Source organism: Bubalus bubalis, chromosome 3 (assembly GCF_019923935.1).
Source record: "Bubalus bubalis isolate 160015118507 breed Murrah chromosome 3, NDDB_SH_1, whole genome shotgun sequence".
Taxonomy (NCBI): Eukaryota; Metazoa; Chordata; class Mammalia; order Artiodactyla; family Bovidae; genus Bubalus; species Bubalus bubalis.
Window position 1 is genome coordinate 119,509,481 of NC_059159.1, and position 19,592 is coordinate 119,529,072.

General features: G+C 40.4%; 1 long non-coding RNA gene across 1 annotated transcript; it reads right to left on the reverse strand.

The window, feature by feature from the left end:
- On the reverse strand, positions 1–7,123 carry LOC123332857. Its single transcript, XR_006549971.1, has 2 exons — positions 6,243–7,123; positions 1–200 (listed from the first exon to the last, which is right to left on the reverse strand). It is a non-coding gene; the product is annotated as an uncharacterized LOC123332857 (long non-coding RNA).
- Between the last annotated feature and the right edge of the window lie 12,469 nt (positions 7,124–19,592).

The window sequence follows — 19,592 nt, forward strand, 5'->3', positions numbered from 1 at the left end:
TGTGAAAGATGTTCTTCAGAAGTTTTAATATGGACTGGTTATTAGGTAATATGGGATTATGGTTAATTTTTTTAAAAAATTGTGATCATGTCAAAGGATATTCTGAGAAGATATTTGCAACTGATGCATGCAACTTCAAATGAAGTCTTCAACTGCAGAGAAAATGTGTAGGTAGAGAAAGAGAAACCAAATCTTCAAATCTGAAAAGAAAGGAAAAGCAAATCTGTAAACAGAAACTGTAGAGTTTAGGAGCAGAGTCTGTCGTTTTTCATTTTACTAACCTTTCAAGTTTTCTGTTTGAAATTTTTCATGATAAAAAGTGGGAAAGCCATTTTAGGTTCATTGTCTGCATCTGTTTCTTCACATGGTAATAGAAATTCCCTTCATAGTTAAAAGATTGGCTTATGATGTTTCCAGTTTTTAAAAGTACGAAAAAAGTGCCCCCCCATCATGTTAAAGCTCTTGTACTAATATCCAAAGTATTACCCAGTGTTTTTCTCTGGATCTTTTAGTTCTTTTATTATTAATGGTATTTTATTTTTTCCCGCTGTCTCAAATGTCCTTTAGTTATCAATTAACATAAAATGAAAATCTTTAAACAAATTAGGGCATTACATTAGCAATCCTCTAATGCATCGTTTTGTGGACCATCAGGCTCAGAATAACCAGAAAATCTACTATAAAATAAGGAACTAAACTACTTACATATTAAGAATAAGATTGTAGCAAATAAATTTTATATCAGTTTCTTAATTCCCATTATAAATAGGTGTTCTGCTGGCCTTTTCATCACTTGAACCCAGCAGTGAAATTTATAAATTGTTAGTTTTATTTGGAAACTTCCTGAAGATTTTTAAATTTAATACTGAAACCGATTATTGCTCTGTGTATTAAGCTTTAAATACTAATCTTGAAAAGGAATGAAAATAGCACTAAATCTTGGATGCTGATGTTATGTTCATCTAGAATCACAGAGGCACATATTTATGATGTGCAAGTAAACAGTTTTCCAAAAAGTTGTGAAAAGTGACAAAGCATAATCTGAGCATTGACTATTGGAATGCCCCATCCATCAGTTTTTTCCCTTTAATTGTGGCCATTTAGCATGAATTTTGTTTTTCCCATTGCCATTATGTTGACTGAAAGGAAACATTTCTGTGACAGTAATAAACAGATTCCATTTTGTGTGGACAGATTAAATCCACAATTTCCACTGAAAAACTTGAGTGCCTGACAGGGAGGCAAATATGAAAATACAGAAAAACCAGGACTTTCTACACAGTGTCCAATATTTCTAGCCACCATCCATATAAGCAATGCTTATGTAAAGTGAAAACGATAAAAATAACTCCTTCACGATGACAGAAAAAATCCCATGGGGACAGAGTTACCATTCTAATTTCCCCCATTGGCATTCTCCACATTTCAGAAGAACTGGCAAGCTACAATTGGCACTTGAAAAAGTGTTACAAAACACTGACTAGTATTAGAGAAATGTTGATTAATGTAAACAGCCTGCCTCAAGGAATAATACCTTTCTTAAGAAAACTGGATTTCTAATTAGCATTTCTATGGAGATGGGTATCTCTAGGTAACTCCAGGAAGTGTTTCAAGAAGTTATTTGCCTTTGCTAGTGAAAGGAGGCATTTTCATATTTATATCTTTAATTTCTGAAGACTTCAAAAATTTGATAGGTTAAAAGATCAGTGTGTGTGTGTGTGTGTGTGTGTGTGTGTGTTAATCACTCAGTTGGGTCCGACTCTTTGCACCCCCATGGACTGTAGCCTGTTAGGCTCCTTTGTCCATGGGATTCTCCAGGCAGGAATACTGGAGTGGGTTGCCATTTCCTTCTCCAGGGAATCTTCCTGACCCAGGGATCGAACCCAGGTCTCCTGCATTGCAAGCAGATTCTTTACTGTCTGACAGGTCAGTGGGCTTCAATAAAAAAGAACAAATTTTGCCATTTGCAGCTACCTGGATGGTCTTGGAGGGCATTATGCTAAGTGAAATAAATCAGAGAAAGATAAATACTGTATGTTATTACTTAATGTAGAATATAAAAAAATACAACAAACTAGTGAATATAACAAAAAAGAAGCAAACTCCAGATACAGAGAACAAAGTAGTGGTTACTAGCTAGGAGACGAGGTGGGGAAAGTGGCAATATAAGGGTGGGGGAATGAGAGGTACAAAGCATTGGGTATAAGATAGGCTGAAGGCTGGATTGTACAACACAGGGAATATAGCCAGTACTTTGTAATGATTGTAAATGGAGTGTAGCCTTTAAAATATATAAACAATTAAATAATCAATGGACCTTAGGCTTCCCTGGTGGCACAGAGGTAAAGAATCCGCTTGTCAATGCAGGAGACACGGGTTTGATCCCTGGGTCTGAAAGATTCCCCTGGAGGAGGAAATGGCAACTCACTCCAGTATTCTTGCCTGGGAAATCTCATGGACAGAGGAGCCTGACGGGATACAGTCCATGGAGTCACAAAAGAGTTGGACATGACTTAGCCACTGAAAAATAACAACAATGGACCTTAAAAGCAAAGGAAATTCTAACACATGCCATAATATGGAGGACATTATGCTAGTGAAATAAGCCAGACACAAAATGACAAGGACTTTATGATCCTACTTATATGAAGTACCTAGACTGGGCAAATTTATAGACAGAAAAGTGAACAGAGGTTGCCAGGGGCTGGGGAGAGGTAACAGGTACAGAGTTTTAGTTTTGCAAGAGGCATAGAGTTCTTGGATGGATGGGGGTGAAGGCAGCACAACAGTGTGAATGTACTTAGTGACACCGCATTATGCCTTTAAAAATGCTTACGACACATTTTGTGTATGTTGTCAGTTATTTGTTTAAAGTCAGTAGGATTTCTTTTTTGGGTATGTACCAGTTTTACAGTGGATTCTCATCCTATTCATTTCCTGAATGTGCATACCATTGTTTATTGAGCACTTACTGTGTGTCAGGCACTGTTCTAAGTGCTTTATTGTTCGTATTACCTCATTTGACCATCAAAGCATTTGTATTACTATCCCTATTTTACTGACCAGAAGCCCAAGGCCCAGTACTTTCTCAGTCACTTGTAGGAGAGCTGGGTTTTTTGAAGCCTGGTACTCCAGAGAACTCACTAGCGGCCACTGGCCACAGTGAGTTCTCTTTCATTGATCAAATCCCTCATTGATCTCCTGATAGAAAATATTTATATGTATCTTGCTCACAAGCTTGGTAGGCTGTGATATATAAGGACTATATAAGGTCCTTATATATATGTGATATATAAGGAATATAAGGACTTATATTCCTGCAGAGTTGCCTCTGGGCTCTAGAACTGTGTGCATTGCCAGCAGAGAAAGGCAGCTACCTTCAGTTGTGTGCTTTCTGGAAGCACCCAATCCATGCCCTAAATTGCAGTTCAGTTAAAAAAAAAAAAGATGGGCTCAGTAGCCAGATGAAGCAGAGGAACGCCAAAGATAGCAAGTCTTAATTTCACCTAGGATAGCAAAGCAACTGTCCTGATTTACAATGTCACAAATGATAAAATTAAAAAAAAAAAAAAAAAGGCAGGGGGATATATAGAACTCTGTAATTAATAATGGTTTGGGGTGTCCTGGTAATGGTAGACATATGGTCTGGGTCCTGATAATATGTTTGGAAACATTTGACCTGTTGAATGTAAATGGATAGTTTCTATCCTCCAAATTCTCCTAAAATAAATGGATTTTGAATATCTTTGACCATGAACCACACTGCTGCTGCTGCTAAGTCGCTTCAGTCGTGTGCGACTCTGTGCGACCCCATAGACGGCAGCCCATCAGGCTCCACCGTCCCTGGGATTCTCCAGGCAAGAACACTGGAGTGGGTTGCCATTTCCTTCTCCAATGTATGAAAGTGAAAAGTGAAAGTGAAGTCGCTCAGTCTTCGACTTAGCGACCCCATGGACTGCAGCCTACCAGGCTCCTCCGTCCATGGGATTTTCCAGGCAAGAGTACTGGAGTGGGGTGCCATCGCCTTCTCCGTGAACCACACTAAGAAATACATTTTAAAAAATCTCTGTCCAGTTCTTTCTCTTTTACATCAACAGGGGTCATATAAACAGGTTGCAACACGATTTTAAAACATTACTTTAAATTGTTACTGTTTACTGTTCTAGTCAGGGTTCTCCAGAGGAACAGAACCAATAGGAGAGAAAAAGAGAGAAGAGATGTATTAAAGGAATTGGCCCCTGAGGTTATGGAAGCCGTGAATCTGCCATCTGTAAGTCGGAGAACGAGGAAAGCCAGTGGTATAATTCATTTTGAGTCCAAAGGCCTGAGAACCAAGGGCTACTTGTGTGAGAACCAGAAGCTTGACATCCCAGCTCAAGAAGAGAGGCGAGCTCACCCTTCCTCCTTTTTGTCCTGTGTGGGCCCCCCCAGCCCCCATGGATTGGATGATGCCCGCCTGCATTGGGCATTGGTGATGGTGAACTTTACTTAGTCTATTGAGTCAAATGCTTATCTCCAGAAGCACTCTCACAGACACACCCAGAAATGCTTTATCAGCTATCTGGATTCCTTAGCCCAGTTGACACCTGAAATGAACCATCACAGCTATAGAATTTTTCAGTTTAATAACAACTTCAGCTTATGGAAAGTCATTAACCCCAAAACCATATTAATGAAAAATGGTAAAACAAGTCTGCTCAATAATGTTAGGACCTTTCTTTACACTTTTGGCAACGATAAATCATAATCCGTGCCTTAAATGCAGTTGTTCTTCTTTAGTCACTACTGTCCGACTCTTTTTGCAAACCTCTGTACTGTAGCCCGCCAGGCTCCTCTGTCCATGAGATTTCCCAGGCAAGAATACTGGACTGGGTTGCCATATCCTTATCTAGGGGAAATTCCCAATTCAGGGATGAACCCAGGGATGGAACTCATCTCTTACATTGACAGGCAGATCCTTTACCACTGAGCCAACAGGGAAGCCCTACATTCAGTTACAAAGTTCCAAATCAGTAAGATTCAAAGCCCTTCAGAGAATTTCCTGCATAATTCTTTTGTCATTCCCTTCTCTGAGGACCCTTTCCTGCCTCTTGTTTCCATCTCCCCTCTCAGGATCCCCATCCCCATCCTGTGGCATCCTTCATTCTCCTCCCTGCCCCACCCAACCCTGAAGCCTAGAGAAGTTTAACAAAACATGCACCAAGCCTAGAGACAGAGGATCCTGAAATGGAATCCATGTCTGCCTCTTACTGTATGGCACTGGGCAAACTACTCCCCTCTCTGAGCATCAGTTTCCTCACCCATAAAACCAGGATAAAAGCACAGGTCTCTCAAGGTGGTTGCCTGGACTGAAAGAGATAAGCTGAGATAACACAGTATCCTATTCCACTCAGTGCTTGGCCCTAAGAACCTTGTTCCTTTCCCTTTTTTGCCTGGAAAGAAGGGCCCTACCCTAGGTCACTAAAGAACTGGGGGATTATCACCCCTGCTATTATGCATCCTTGAAAATCAGATAGCAGGACAGATTCTAAAAGGGCGATCTGAGGAACTCTAGTCCAGCCATGGCCTGTGTGGGGGCCCCAAGAAATACGTCTGGGGCCCAAGAATACTCTGCTGCCCAGAAATACATCACTATGTGTTTCTTGGAGGCAGGATAAATGGATCTTGTGAAAGGCAGGAGCCATAGATCATGAATGCCCTCCCATTCATAGGCTGTTTCATACTCAAGAAAATATGCCACTGGTACACATATCTTTTTGGAAGTGAAGGGGCTTCCCTGGTGGCCCAGTGGTTAAGAATCTGCCTTGCAATGCCAGGGACACCGGATGGGATACTGTTTAATCCCTGGTCTGGGAAGATCCCACATGCTGCAGAGCAACTAAGCCCCTGCATCACAACTACTGAGCCTGTACTCTAGAGCCCAGGAACCGCAAGTACTGAGACCCTTGTGCCCAGAGCCTGTGCTTGGCAACCAGGAAAGCCACTGCAATGAGAAGCCTGCACACCACAGCGAGAGAATAGCCCCTTCTCACTGCAGCTTAAGAAAGCCCCCACAGCAACAAAGACCCACCACAGTCAAAAAATTAAATAAGTAAATAAATCTTTGTGGAAGTGAAAATGCAATTTGATGTGGGAGTAGTACTATGAAAACAAATCATGAGCTACATACAGTGGTTATTTTGGATGGCTAAATCCCCTGAATTCCCTCATTTAGATAATATAACAAGAAAAATGTGGCTTACCAGCAAGAGGTTAATGGAATTATGTCTCAAATACGCTCGAGTGTCATACCATCTCACCCTATGAATGTGAAGTTGTGTGTTGAGAAGACCTTGAGAAACACATATAGAAATTAGGAAGTCGATTAGATATTAACTGAATTCTTTTGAGGAATGTGATCTGCCCTAGGATTCTTTTTGAACTGGGAACTTCCACTTTCCTTCCACATCATCTATTTAATTAGCAATGGCTGAGGTCTCTCAATCTGTGAATAGGGTTTAGTGAGAATTGATGGGCCCTGGCTAAGTAAGAATCCTAATGGCCGTGGATTGCTATTCTGTGGTAGAAGTCAATCTCAAATATCTTTAAATCCAACAATTCTCTGTCAACCGAGGAACTCTTTAGGACCTCTTCTATGTGTCTTTCTTCATTTGACATCTTTTGTTTGAAATCAGGGCTACTCTAGAAAGATAAAAAAATTGAAATACAAGACATTCATTTGTGAGGAGAGTAAAAGAAAAAGAGAAGGGATTTTTCTTTCTAGATTTCACTTTTTACATTAAGGAACAATTAGACCATTGGGTAAACAAGCTTGGCTACCCAGATCAGGCTTAAAAAAAAAAACAAAACAGAAAAACATAATCCTCATGATTTATAAAGGGTAGTATGTTTAGCACTGCTGTGTCCATAGACCAATTCTTGCAGCTTTTACATCACTGCCACTCCCTTCCCCCACTGCAGCCATTTAAGGAGGAGTTCTATTTAGGAAGAAAGAACAAAGCCTATCTTTCCCCTATGAACAGTACAGAGTTCCCAGCTGTGGGGGAGGGGAGAAGATGAAGGGATAATGAACAAGGAGTAGGTGATACTTAGTTCTTAAATTTTACTTAGTAAGAATTCCTTCAGTGTCAAGTGGGAGGCATATCTAGAATTTGCAGTCTGTCAACTTGTATTTGACGTCTTCAGACAAATCCCTGGAAACACAGCCCTCTTTTTCAATAAGCATGTTCACATAATAATAGATTAGCAGACATTAGGACCAGCATGGACTAGAAGATCCACAGTTACATTGGGCTAAAATTAGGAAATTTTTTCTAGGAATGAATGAAGTATTCTCATTTCCAACATCCTTTAAGGTTGAGTATGCAAAAAAAAAACATGGATTGGGGGAAAGACCAGGGTGTGAGTGTTAGTTGTAGATGGAAGACATTAATGATGGGAATTTTTTATTTCCAGTGTGAAAAAGAGCCTAAGATGTTCCTTCTGTGAACCCTATCATTCATATTCTTGAAAAGTGTTTTGAAAGGATTCTGCATAGTTCTACAATTTCATCAGATACCCAGGAGGAATCTCAAGCTGGATTTTGTTTCACTGGGTTTAGCTCAGTGGTCTGTACAGTTTTTCTCTATGTAAAACGAATCAGTAGGGAAACAGCTTCTTCAAATATTAACTTTAGAAACCAGAAAAGTGCAATTCCTTTGCAACCCAGCAAGCCTTTAAAGCGAATGGAATTTCTGTGGTGAAGTGGGTTTTTTCCAGCCATAACTCTTATAAGGATTAATGCCCTACTCGTGAGGCTCCAGTTATGGACCTTTTCATGATCCATCTAGATCTGGTGAACTGGGCTGTTGATCCTCAGTAGGTGGACATTTTCTACTGTCTTAACCATTAAGACTTAGCTACCCAATGTTCCAATTCCAATGGGGGATTAAATGAAAATTAAAAGTTGTGAAGCATAATTCATTCCAGGTAACAAGTTATGAGCCAATATGTTTATTTGGATATACCACAAACAGTTTCTGCCCTAGGCTTTGAGGACATCAGGAGCTATATAAACATTAATTCCTCTCTCAGAGAGCATGCAGTATAGCTGGGAAATCTAGCTTATACTTTGTTTTAATTTTATTGAAGTATAGTTGATTTACAATGTTTTGTTTAATTTCTGCTATACAGCAAAGTGATTCAGTTGTACATATATGTATTCTATTTTCATATTCTTTTCTATTATGATGTATCACAAGGTATTGGATATAGGTCCCCATCCTATACCATATACCTTGTTGTTTATCCAGCCTATATATAATAGTTTGCATCAGTTAATCCCAATTCTCCCCTCCTTTGTCCCCCTGCCCCTTGGCAACCACAAGTCTGTTCTCTATGTCTGTAAGTTGGTTTCTCTTTTATAAGTATGTTCATTTGTGTCATATTTTATATTCTACATATAAATGATATATGCTATTTGTCTTTCTCTTTCTGACTTACTTCACTTAGCAAGATAATCTCTAGGTCCATCCATGTTGCTACAAATGGCATTATTTCATTCTTACTAATGGCTGAGTAATATTCCATTGTATATATACATGTATATATATATGTGTAGATATTAACATATATCACATATTCTTTATTCATTCACCTGTTGATGGACATTTATATTGTTTCCATGTCTTGGCTATTGTGAATATCACTGCTGTGAACATCTTTTTGAATCATAGTTTTGTCTGGCTATATGCCCAGGAATGGGATTGTTGGATCTTATGGCAACTCTGTTTTTACAAACTTATATTTTAAATGATGAGTACTAATAAAAAAGGGAAAGATATACCCAACTGAATGCAGAGTTGCATAGCAAGAAGAGATAAGAAGGCCTTCTTAAGTGAACAATGCAAAGAAGTAGAGGAAAACAATAAATGGAAAGGACTAGAGATCTCTTCAAGAAAATTGGAAATATCAAGGGAACATTTCATGCAAGGATGGGCATGATAAAGGACAGAAATGATAAGGAACTAACAGGAGCAGAAGAGATTAAGAGGTAGCAAGAATTCAAGAAGAACTATACAGAAAAGGTCTTAATGACCAGGATAACCAAGATAATGTGGTCCTCACTTAGAACCAGACATCTACCCAGAGGGATGGAATGGGGAGGGAGGAGGGAGGAAGGTTCAGGATGGGGAACACATGTATACCTGTGGCGGATTCATTTTGATATTTGGCAAAACTAATACAATTATGTAAAGTTTAAAAATAAAATAAAATTAAAAAAAAAAAAAACCAGACATTTGGAGTGTGAAGTCAAGTGGGCCTTAGGAATCATTACTACAAACAAAGCTAGTGGATGTGATGGAATTCCAGCTTGAGCTATTTAAAATCCTAAAAGATGATGCTGTGAAAGTGTGCTGCACTTAGTATGTCAGCAAATTTGAAAAACTCAGCAGTGGCCACAGGACTGGAAAAGATCATTTTTCATTCCAATCCTGAAGAAGGACAGTACCAAAGAATGTCAAACTATCGTACAGTTGGGTTCATTTCACATACTAGTAAAGTTATGCTCAAAATCCTTCAAGCTAGGCTTCAGCATTATGTTAATCAAAAAATTCCAAATGTACATGCTGGGTTCAGAAAAGGCACAGGACCAGAGGTCAAATTGCCAACTTTCATTGCATCATAGAGAAAGCAAGGGAATTCCAGAAAAACATCTACTTCTGCTTTACTGACTATGCTAAAGCCTTTGACTGTGTGGAGCACAACAAACTGGAAAATTCTTAGAGAGATAGGAATACCTTAGTTGTCTACCTTACTTGTCTCCTGAGAAACCTGTATGCAGGTCAAGAAGTAACAGTTAGACACTTACATGGAACAATGGACTGGTTCAAAATTGGGAAAGGAGTAAAGCAAGGCTGTATATTGTCAGCCTGTTTATTTAACTTATATGTGGAGTACATCATGCGAAATGCCGGCCTGGATGAATCACAAGCTGCAATCAAGATTGCTGGGAGAAATATCAACAACCTCAGATATGCAGATGATTCCACTCTAATGGCAGAAAGTGAAGAGGAACTAGAGAGCCTCTTGATGAGGGTGAAAGGGGAGAGTGAAAAAGCTTGCTTAAAACTCAGCATTCAAAAAGCTAAAATCATGGCATCCGGTCCCATCACTTCATGAGAAATAGAAGGGGAAAAAATGGAAAGAGTGATAGATTTTCTTTTCTTGGGCTCCAAGATCACTGCATATGGTGACTGCAGCCATGAAATTAAACAACTCTTGCTCCTTGGAAGGAAAGCTTTGACAAATCTAGACAGTGTATTAAAAAGCAGAGACAACCCTTTGCCGAGAAAGGTCCACATAGTCAAACCTATGGTTTTCCCAGTAGTCATGTATGGATGTGAGAGTTGGATCATAAAGAACACTGAGCACCGAAGAACTGATGCTTTCAAACTGTGTATTGAAGGCAGAAGGAGAAGAGGGCAGCAGAGGATGAATGGTTAGATAGCATCACTGACTCAAGGACATGAATTTCAGCAAACTCTGGGAGATGGTGAAGAAAAGGGAAGGCTGGTGTGCTGCAGTCAATGGGGTCACAAACAGTCTGACACGACTTAGCGACTGAACAACAACAAATAATAAAAAAAATAAAAAACAACTTTAAAACAGTGCATCAGTTCAGTTCAGTCACTCAGCCGTGTCTGACTCTTTGCCATCCCATGAATCACAGCACGCAAGGCCTCACTGTCCATCACCAACTCCATGAGTTCACTCAAACTCATGTTCATTGAGTCAATGATGTGATCCAGCCATCTCATCCTCTGTTGTCCCCTTCTCCTGCCCCCAATCCCTCCCAACATTAGATTCTTTTCCAAATGAGTCAACTCTTCACATGAGGTGGCCAAAGTACTGGAGTTTCAACCTCAGCATCAGTCCTTCCAATGAACACCCAGGACTAGTCTCCTTTAGGATGTATTGGTTGGATCTCCTTGCAGTCCAAGGGACTCTCAACAGTCTTCTCTAACACCACAGTTCAAAAGCATCAGTTCTTCGGTGCTCAGCTTTCTTCACAGTGGAACTCTCACATCCATACATGACCACTGGAAAAACCATAACCTTGACTAGATAGACCTTTGTTGGCAAAGTAATATCTCTGCTTGACTGAAGTGACTTGGCAGCAGCAGGTTGGTTATAACTTTCCTTCCAAGGAGTAAGCATCTTTTAATTTCATGGCTGCAATCACCATCTGCAGTGATGTTGGAGCCCCACCCAGAAAAAGTCTATCACTATTTCCACTGTTTCCCTATCCATTTCCCATGAAGTGATGGGACCAGATGCCATGATCTTCGTTTTCTGAATGTTGAGCTTTAAGTCAACTTTTCACTCTTCTCTTTCACTTTCATCAAGAGGATCTTTAGTTCTTCTTCACTTTCTGCTATAAGGGTGGTGTCATCTGCATATCTGAGGTTTTTGATATTTCTCCCGGCAATCTTGATTCCAGCTTGTGCTTCTTCCAGCCCAGTGTTTCTCATGATGTACTCTGCATGTAAGTTAAATAAGCAGGGTGACAATATACAGCCTTGACGTACTCCTTTTTCTATTTGGAACGAGTCTGTTGTTCCATGTCCAGTTCTAACTGTTGCTTCCTGACCTGTATATAGGTTTCTCAAGAGGCAGGTCAGGTGGTCTGGTATTCCTATCTCCTTCAGAATTTTCCACAGTTTATTGTGATCCACACAGTCAAAGGCTTTGGCATAGTCAATAAAGCAGAAATAGATATTTTTCTGGAACTCTCTTGCTTTTTCGATGATCCAGCAGATGTTGGCAATTTGATCTCTGGTTCCTCTGCCTTTTCTAAAACCAGCTTGTACATCTGGAAGTTCACGGTTTACGTATTGCTGAAGCCTGGCTGGGAGAATTTTGAGCATTACTTTACTAGCGTGTGAGATGAGTGCAATTGTGCGGTAGTTTGAGCATTTTTTGGCATTGCCTTTCTTTGGGATTGGAATGAAAACTGACCTTTTCCAGTCCTGTGGCCACTGCTGAGTTTTCCAAATTTGCTGGCACACTGAGTACAGCACTTTCACAGCATCGTCTTTCAGGATTTGAAATAGCTCAACTGGAATTCCATCACCTCCACTAGCTTTGTTCGTAGTGATACTTTCTAAGGCCCATTTTACTTCACAGTCCAGGATGTCTGGCTCTAGGTGAGTGATCACACCATTGTGATTATCTGGGTCGTAAAGATCTTTTTTGTACAGTTCTTCTGTGTATTCTTCCATCTCTTCTTAATATCTTCTGCTTCTGTTAGGTCCATACCATTTCTGTCCTTTATCGAGCCCCATCTTTGCTTGATAAATGTTCACTTATCTCTTATTTGGTATCTCTTATTTTCTTGAAGAGATCTCTAGTCTTTCCCATTCTGTTGTTTTCCTCTATTTCTTTGCATTGATTGCTGAGGAAGGCTTTCTTATCTCTCCTTGCTATTCTTTGGAACTCTGTATTCAAATGGGTATATCTTTCCTTTTCTCCTTTGCTTTTCACTTCTCTTCTTTTCATAGCAATTTTAAGGCCTCCTCAGACAGCCATTTTGCTTTTTTGCATTTCTTTTCCATGAGGATGGTCTTGATTCCTGTCTCCTGTACAATGTCACAAACCTCTGTCCATAGTTCATCAAACACTCTATCAGATCTAGTCCCTTAAATCTATTTGTCACTTCCACTGTATAATCATAAGGTATCTGATTTAGGTCATACCTGAATGGTCTAATGGTTTTCCCTACTTTTTTCAATCTAAGTCTGAATTTGGCAATAAGGAGTTCATGATCTGAGCCACAGTCAGCTCCCAGTCTTGTTTTTGCTGACTCTATAGAGCTTCTCCATCGTTGGCTGCAAAGAATATAATCAATCTGATTTTGATGTTGACCATTTGGTGATGTCTATATGTAGAGTCTTCTCTTGTGTTGTTGGAAGAGGGTGTTGGCTATGACCCGTGTGTTCTCGTGGCAAAACTCTATTAGCCTTTGCCCTGCTTCTTTCTGCACTCCAAGCCCAAATTTGCCTGTTACTCCAGGTGTTTCTTGACTTCTGACTTTTGCATTCCAGTCCCCTATAATGAAAAGGACATCTTTTTGGGGTATTAGTTCTAAAAGGTCTTGTAGGTCTTCATAGAACCATTCAACTTCAGCTTCTTCAGCATTACTGGTTGGAACATAGACTTGGATTACTGTGATACTGAATGGTTTGCCTTGGAAACAAACAGAGATCATTCTGTCGTTTTTGAGATTGCATCCAAGGACTGCATTTCAGACTCTTTTGTTGACCATGATGGCTACTCCATTTCTTCTGAGGGATTCCTGCCTGCAGTAGTAGATATAATGGTCATCTGAGTTAAATTCACCCATTCCAGTCCATTTTAGTTCACTGATTCCTAGAATGTTGACATTCACTCTTGCCATTTCCTGTTTGACCACTTCCAATTTGCATTGATTCATGGACCTAACACTCCAGGTTCCTATGCAATATTGCTCTTTATAGCATCAGACCTTGCTTCTATTACAGTCACATCCACAACTGGGTATTGTTTTTGCTTTGGCTCCATCCCTTCATTTTTTCTGGAGTTATTTCTCCACTGATCTCCAGTAGCATATTGGGCACCTACCAACCTGGGGAGTTCCTCTTTCCGTATCCTATCATTTTGCCTTTTCATACTGTTCATGGGGTTCTCAAGGCAAGAATACTGAAGTGGTTTGCCATTCCCTTCTCCAGTGGACCACATTCTGTCAGACCTCTCCACCATGACCCATCCGTCTTGGGTGGCCCCACACGGCATGGCTTAGTTTCATTGAGTTAGACAAGGCTGTGGTCCATGTGATCAGATTAGCTAGTTTTCTTTGATTATGGTTTCAGTGTGTCTGCCCGCTGATGCCCTATTGCAACAACTACTGTCTTACTTGGGTTTCTCTTACCTTGAACATGGGGTATCTCTTCACGGCTGCTCCAGCAAAGCAAGCGCTGTTCCTTACCTTGGACAAGGTTGCCCCTCCTGACCTTGAATGTGGAGTAGCTCCTGTCGGCCCTCCTGCGCCCTGCGCAGCCACCACTCCTTGGACGTAGGGTTGCTCCTCTCAGCCGCTGCCCCTGACCTTGGTCGTGCGGTAGCTCATCTCAGCTGCCAGCCCTGCATGCTAAGGGTCAAATAATTGTTACACTCAGTGAACCCTGTAGGGATTAGTGGAGCCATGTACCTGGAGATGGTACCAATGACGACCTTTAATACTTTTCCAAGGGATTGATTTTTTCAAATGGCATTGAGCCTTGATTCTATTTCGTGCTAGGACACAACCAAATACAGACATATTTCATTCTCTCATATACATAAAAACTAATATTACTAGCAAAAAATGACTCACAGATCTTCAGTCTAAAGTAAAAACAATTGAGTATAGTTTCATGAAAAATCATTTGGCTTTTGAGCTAGGCTTGGGCAACCAAGCATTTGAGTTTTGCCAATAATATTTATTTTCTACCCCTTAATTCCTTCCAAACACTTATAGCACCAAAGGTATAAAAACTTATAGGTAGGATGAAAATTTAAGTTTAAAATTTGTATCCATTAGCTTAATTTGGTCTGCAGCTGGTGAAGAATGGGTACAGGGAAGGCTGTCATTGTTCAGTTTTAGCAGTGAGTTACTTTGGCCCAGCCCCTGAAATACTTGCATCCCCTGAAGCATACTTTGGGGACCATTGAAAATTGTAGGAGTGATCAAAAGGGAATCTTCAGGTTCCATGGCGGGTTGAAGGAAGATGACTTTTGGCAGCTTTATAGTCCTACTTATCATTATCTTCATTTTCTAGCCATCATTCCTGAGTTCACGGGTCTAAATACTTTATGTATGAATTCATTTATTCTTCACAATGATTCTAAAGTCAGTATGTTATCACCTCCTGTGCTGGTTAATTTTGTGTGTCATCTTGACAAGGCTATGAGATGCTCATATAGATGTTAAAACATTATTTCTGCTGTATCTGAGGGTTATTCTGCAAGAGGTTAGCATTTGAATCAGTAGACGAAGTAAAGATAGTCTTTACCAATATAGGGGGGCATCATCCAATGGATAGAACAACATGGAAGGGCAAATTTGCTCTTCGCTTGAGCTGAGACAAACATCTTAAGCCGTCCAACATCATGCTCCTGGTTCTCAGGCCTTAGGACTTGGACTGAATTACACACTGGCTTCACGGGTTCTCCAGCTTGCAGACTGCAGATCATGTGGCTTCTCATCCTCCACAGTCATGTGAACCAGTTCCTTTGATAAATCTCCTTTCCTCTCTCTCTCTCTGTACACACACACACACACACACACACACACACACATATATATACTCATCCTATTGACTCTGTTTATCTCTAGAGAACTCTGACTAGAGGATCTCTATTTCACATATGGAATATGAGGCAGAGAAAGTTGCTTTGTTGTTAATGTTGTTCAGTCATTCAGTCATGTCTGACTCTTTGCGACCCCATGGACTGCAGCATGCCAGGCTTCCACGTCCTTCACCATCTCCCGGAGCTTGCTCAAACTCATGTCTATTGAGTCAATGATGCCATCCAACCATCTCATCCTCTGTCATCCCCTGCTCCTCCTGCCTTCAATCTTTCCCAGCGTCAGGGTCTTTTCCAGTGAGTCAGCTCTTCACATCAGGTGGCCAAAGTATTGGAGCTTTAGCTTCAGCATCAGTCCTTCTAATGAATATTCGGGATTGATTTCCTTTAGGACTGACTGATTTAATCTCCTTTCAGTCCAAGGGACTTCAAGAGTCGTCTCCAGAACCACAGCTCAAAAGCGTCAATTCTTCGGCGTTTAGCCTTCTTTGTGGCCCAACTCTCACATCCATGCAAGACTAAAGGAAAAACCATAGCTTTGACTATATGGACTTTGTCGGCAAAGTAATGTCTCTGCTCTTTAACACATTGTCTATGTTTGTCAGAGAGTTGCTGGCTTTCCTCAAATCTCACTAGCTAGTGGGTAGCAGAGATACTCTGTAGTCAGCATTCCTCAACCTGGGTGCCTGCCACCCCTCAGGTGGGTTACTGACTACCACTTTGAGCCAAAGCCTAACCTCTGGTTTTAACTGAAGGAGCTGGACCTAGAGAAGTCCAGTTTGGAGATGGTCAGAGTTCCTGTCACCCCGGAGCATGAGACAAGTCTTAGAAGAAGAGTGCTCTCTTGAACTCACAGACAGTAGCAACAACACAGAAATGGCATGTTTTTGAACTGGTGTAAGATTTGTCAAGACAAACCACACCTGCTTTGATTCTTCCCTGGCATCTTTTTTCTTATAGTCGTTAAGGAAACTGAAACAGCCTGTAGCAAGACTTGTTCTTTCTCAGGGCTTCTTGGTCTCCTGTAGAGTTAGTTTGAGTGGGCAAATGTGGGCTTCACCACAGGGAAGGGAGGACAGACATGGCTGGATAGTGTGCCTGGTGGCACTTCTAGGAGACAGGATTGCCCCCAGCCCCCGTCTCATCACAGATGGTAACTCTGGGGGCTCCCTTTTGCCCTTGTACTTCTGCCCCCTTTCTACCCCTTTCTTGGCCACCACCCTCACTGTCTTCCATTCCCCCCAATATGATAATCTGGGACACATTTATTGAAGGGTTCTGTTACTGTTCATTGCAGTCAAGAAACGTTGTTTAACCTTTTTCTTTTTTGCTTCCTGCTATTGTGAAGGGCCAGGCTGGCCTTCCCGGTGCCTTCTGAGGATGTTTAGACTAAGGAAACAAAGCAAAGTATGGAGATTTGTTTAGAAGTCCTGGTCTTGGCCCCATCTTTCTCTCCAAATGAATCAGAGACACGCTGATTTGGAAGGGGGTAGGTGTGGGAGCTGGATATGGCACTTGCCCAGCTGGTTCTTTTTCCCCATTTGACTGTTGTTCAGTGTGTGTCTGTTCTCCCTTATGGCAAAGATCCCTGGAGGAATAGAGAGGGCAGTGACAGGAGCTGTACCTCAGAATCTCTTCCTGAAGTTCTAATATCAAGAGGACACTGTTAGGTAATGCTAAGGCTTTAATATTAGTGACTGACACTGTCTGGGGGAAGAGAGGCAATGGTATGTATCCCAACAGAGCCCACAAAGGGACTGGTTATACCTTTGTCAATATTGAATCAAGAACCATAAAATATTTCATCTTCTCTAATCCAATAATCCCACTGCTGGGATGGTGGTCAAGGAAAGAGTTAAAAGGAAGACAAGGTAATTATAAGTATACCTAGTGCCCAGGTCTTAGTTTCTAAATACTATTATCCACAGACAGGTACCAGAGCTTCTGGGAAAAATCTCTCATTCACATTTGGGGCAGGGAAACCTCTCACTTTCACTGTCAGTAAGTAAAATGGTGCTCAAAGGATGAAGAGTTTTGAATGAAGAGGTAATGAATTCTCCTTTGGCTTGAGTTTGGGGCACCTGGGAGATACACAGCTGAAGATGTTCAATGGAGGCTACACAGACATGGTTGTGGAGATAGATGTGTGTAGACATACATGTATAAATATAGACGTGCAAATGGATAATAAGGCTGAATAGTTCCTACACCACTTTGCAGAAAAATTCTTTCAGATGCTTGGTGAACATGCATATTTCTGGGACCTACCTCAGGGAGCAGGACAACTGCATGTTAAGGTATTCTCTAAATTACCCTTTGTGCACATATCAGTGTAAGAAATATTTGTTTAAAAGATTTCAAAAATGCTAGAAGCCATTATAAGTCTGAGAATATAGAGAAGTAATAGGTATCTCTGGATAATGAAATGCACAGAACCAAAAAAACAGAATGTTTTACTGCAGATCCCTGTGTCATGTTGCTGAGAGGGCAAGAGAGTTACTATAAGCATAAATGTAAAAAGAGAAGCCATAAAAGAACAGAAGAAAATAGAGGTAAAATTTTACCTGATCACAACATAGAGCACTTTGTAAGCATAAAAGCAAAGGAAAAAAACAAAGTATTGCCACATTTGAATGTTATATACTTCAGCAGGCAAAAGAGATCATAAGAAAACATTAATATAAGAAATGTAGAGGGACTTCCTTCATAGTCCAGTGGTTAAGACTTCGACTTCCAATTCAGGGAGTAAGGGTTCGACCCCTGAACTGGGAGCTAAGATCCCATATGCCATGTGGCCAAAACACTAAAACATAAAACAGAAGAGGTATTGTAACAAATTCAATGATGACTTTTAAAAAATAATCCACATAAAAAAATCTTAAAAAAAAAAAAAAGAAATGAGGTAATCCTGTGGCACAGATGATCAAGTAATGTCATTAATATATAAACTTTATATAATCCATTCAGGAAACTATGACTATCTTAGTAGAGAAATGAGCAAACACATGAACAGACAATTCCCAAAGGAAATACAATTATCAATACATATGAAAAAATGAATATGAAATACATATTAAGCAAGAATAAAATGCCTTTTTCTTTTCAGATTTCCTATATAAGTGAGATCATGTAGCATTTGTCTTTCTCTGTCTGATTTGTTTCACTTAATATACTGCTTGTAATGCCATTTTTAACTCCTCATATTGGCCAAAAAAAAAAAGTAATGATTTGGTATAGAGAGGGAAATAAGAAAAGTCTTCCACTCTTAGTATAATGTATTTGGGCAATTTTTCTGAAAGTCATTTGGAAGTATAGATCAAAAGTTTGAAAATATTCTTACCCTTCAAAAACAATTCTGCTTCTAGGAACTCATCTTTTCAAAATTATGTAAAATGATGTTCCTTTTAGTATTTTTTGTAATGTCAACAAACTGGATGTCCAACAACAGAATTTTGGATCAATATATTATGGAAGTCATATAATGCAGTGTTTTCAAAAGCCTTTGCAAAGCATACTTTAGTAAAAGGATTCCACATTTGGATGCCAGACAGTAATAAGAGTAAAGTAGTCTGGATATAAAATGGAGACATGGAGAAGAGAACTATTTCATGTTCCTAATTTTTCAAAGAGTATAAGTGAAATTGTAAACAGCAACTGACAGTCTAAGTTGGAGAACCACAGGGCACAGTAAGAACTGCAGTAAAGTGGAAGCACAGTCCTATCACACAGGATCAGCTGAGTTCCACGTGTCTGAACACCCTGTGAGCCCATCAGATGTATTTCACTTCAGTTCAGTTCAGTTGCTCAGTCATGTCCGACTCTTTGCGACCCCATGAATCGCAGCACACCAGGCCTCCCTGTCCATCACCAACTCCCGGAGTTCACTCAAACTCACTTCCATCAAGTCGGTGATGCCATCCAGCCATCTCATCCTCTGTTGTCCCCTTCTCCTCCTGCCCCCAATCCCTCCCAGCATCAGAGTCTTTTCCAATGAGTCAACTCTTCGCATGAGGTGGCCAAAGTATTGGAGTTTCAACTTTAGCATCAGTCCTTCCAAAGAACACCCAGGACTAATCTCCTTCAGAATGGACTGGTTGGATCTCCTTGCACTCCAAGGGACTCTCAAGAGTCTTCTCCAACACCACAGTTCAAAAGCAGCAATTCTTCGGCGCTCAGCTTTCTTCACAGTCCAACTCTCACATCCAAAAACCATAGCCTTGACTAGA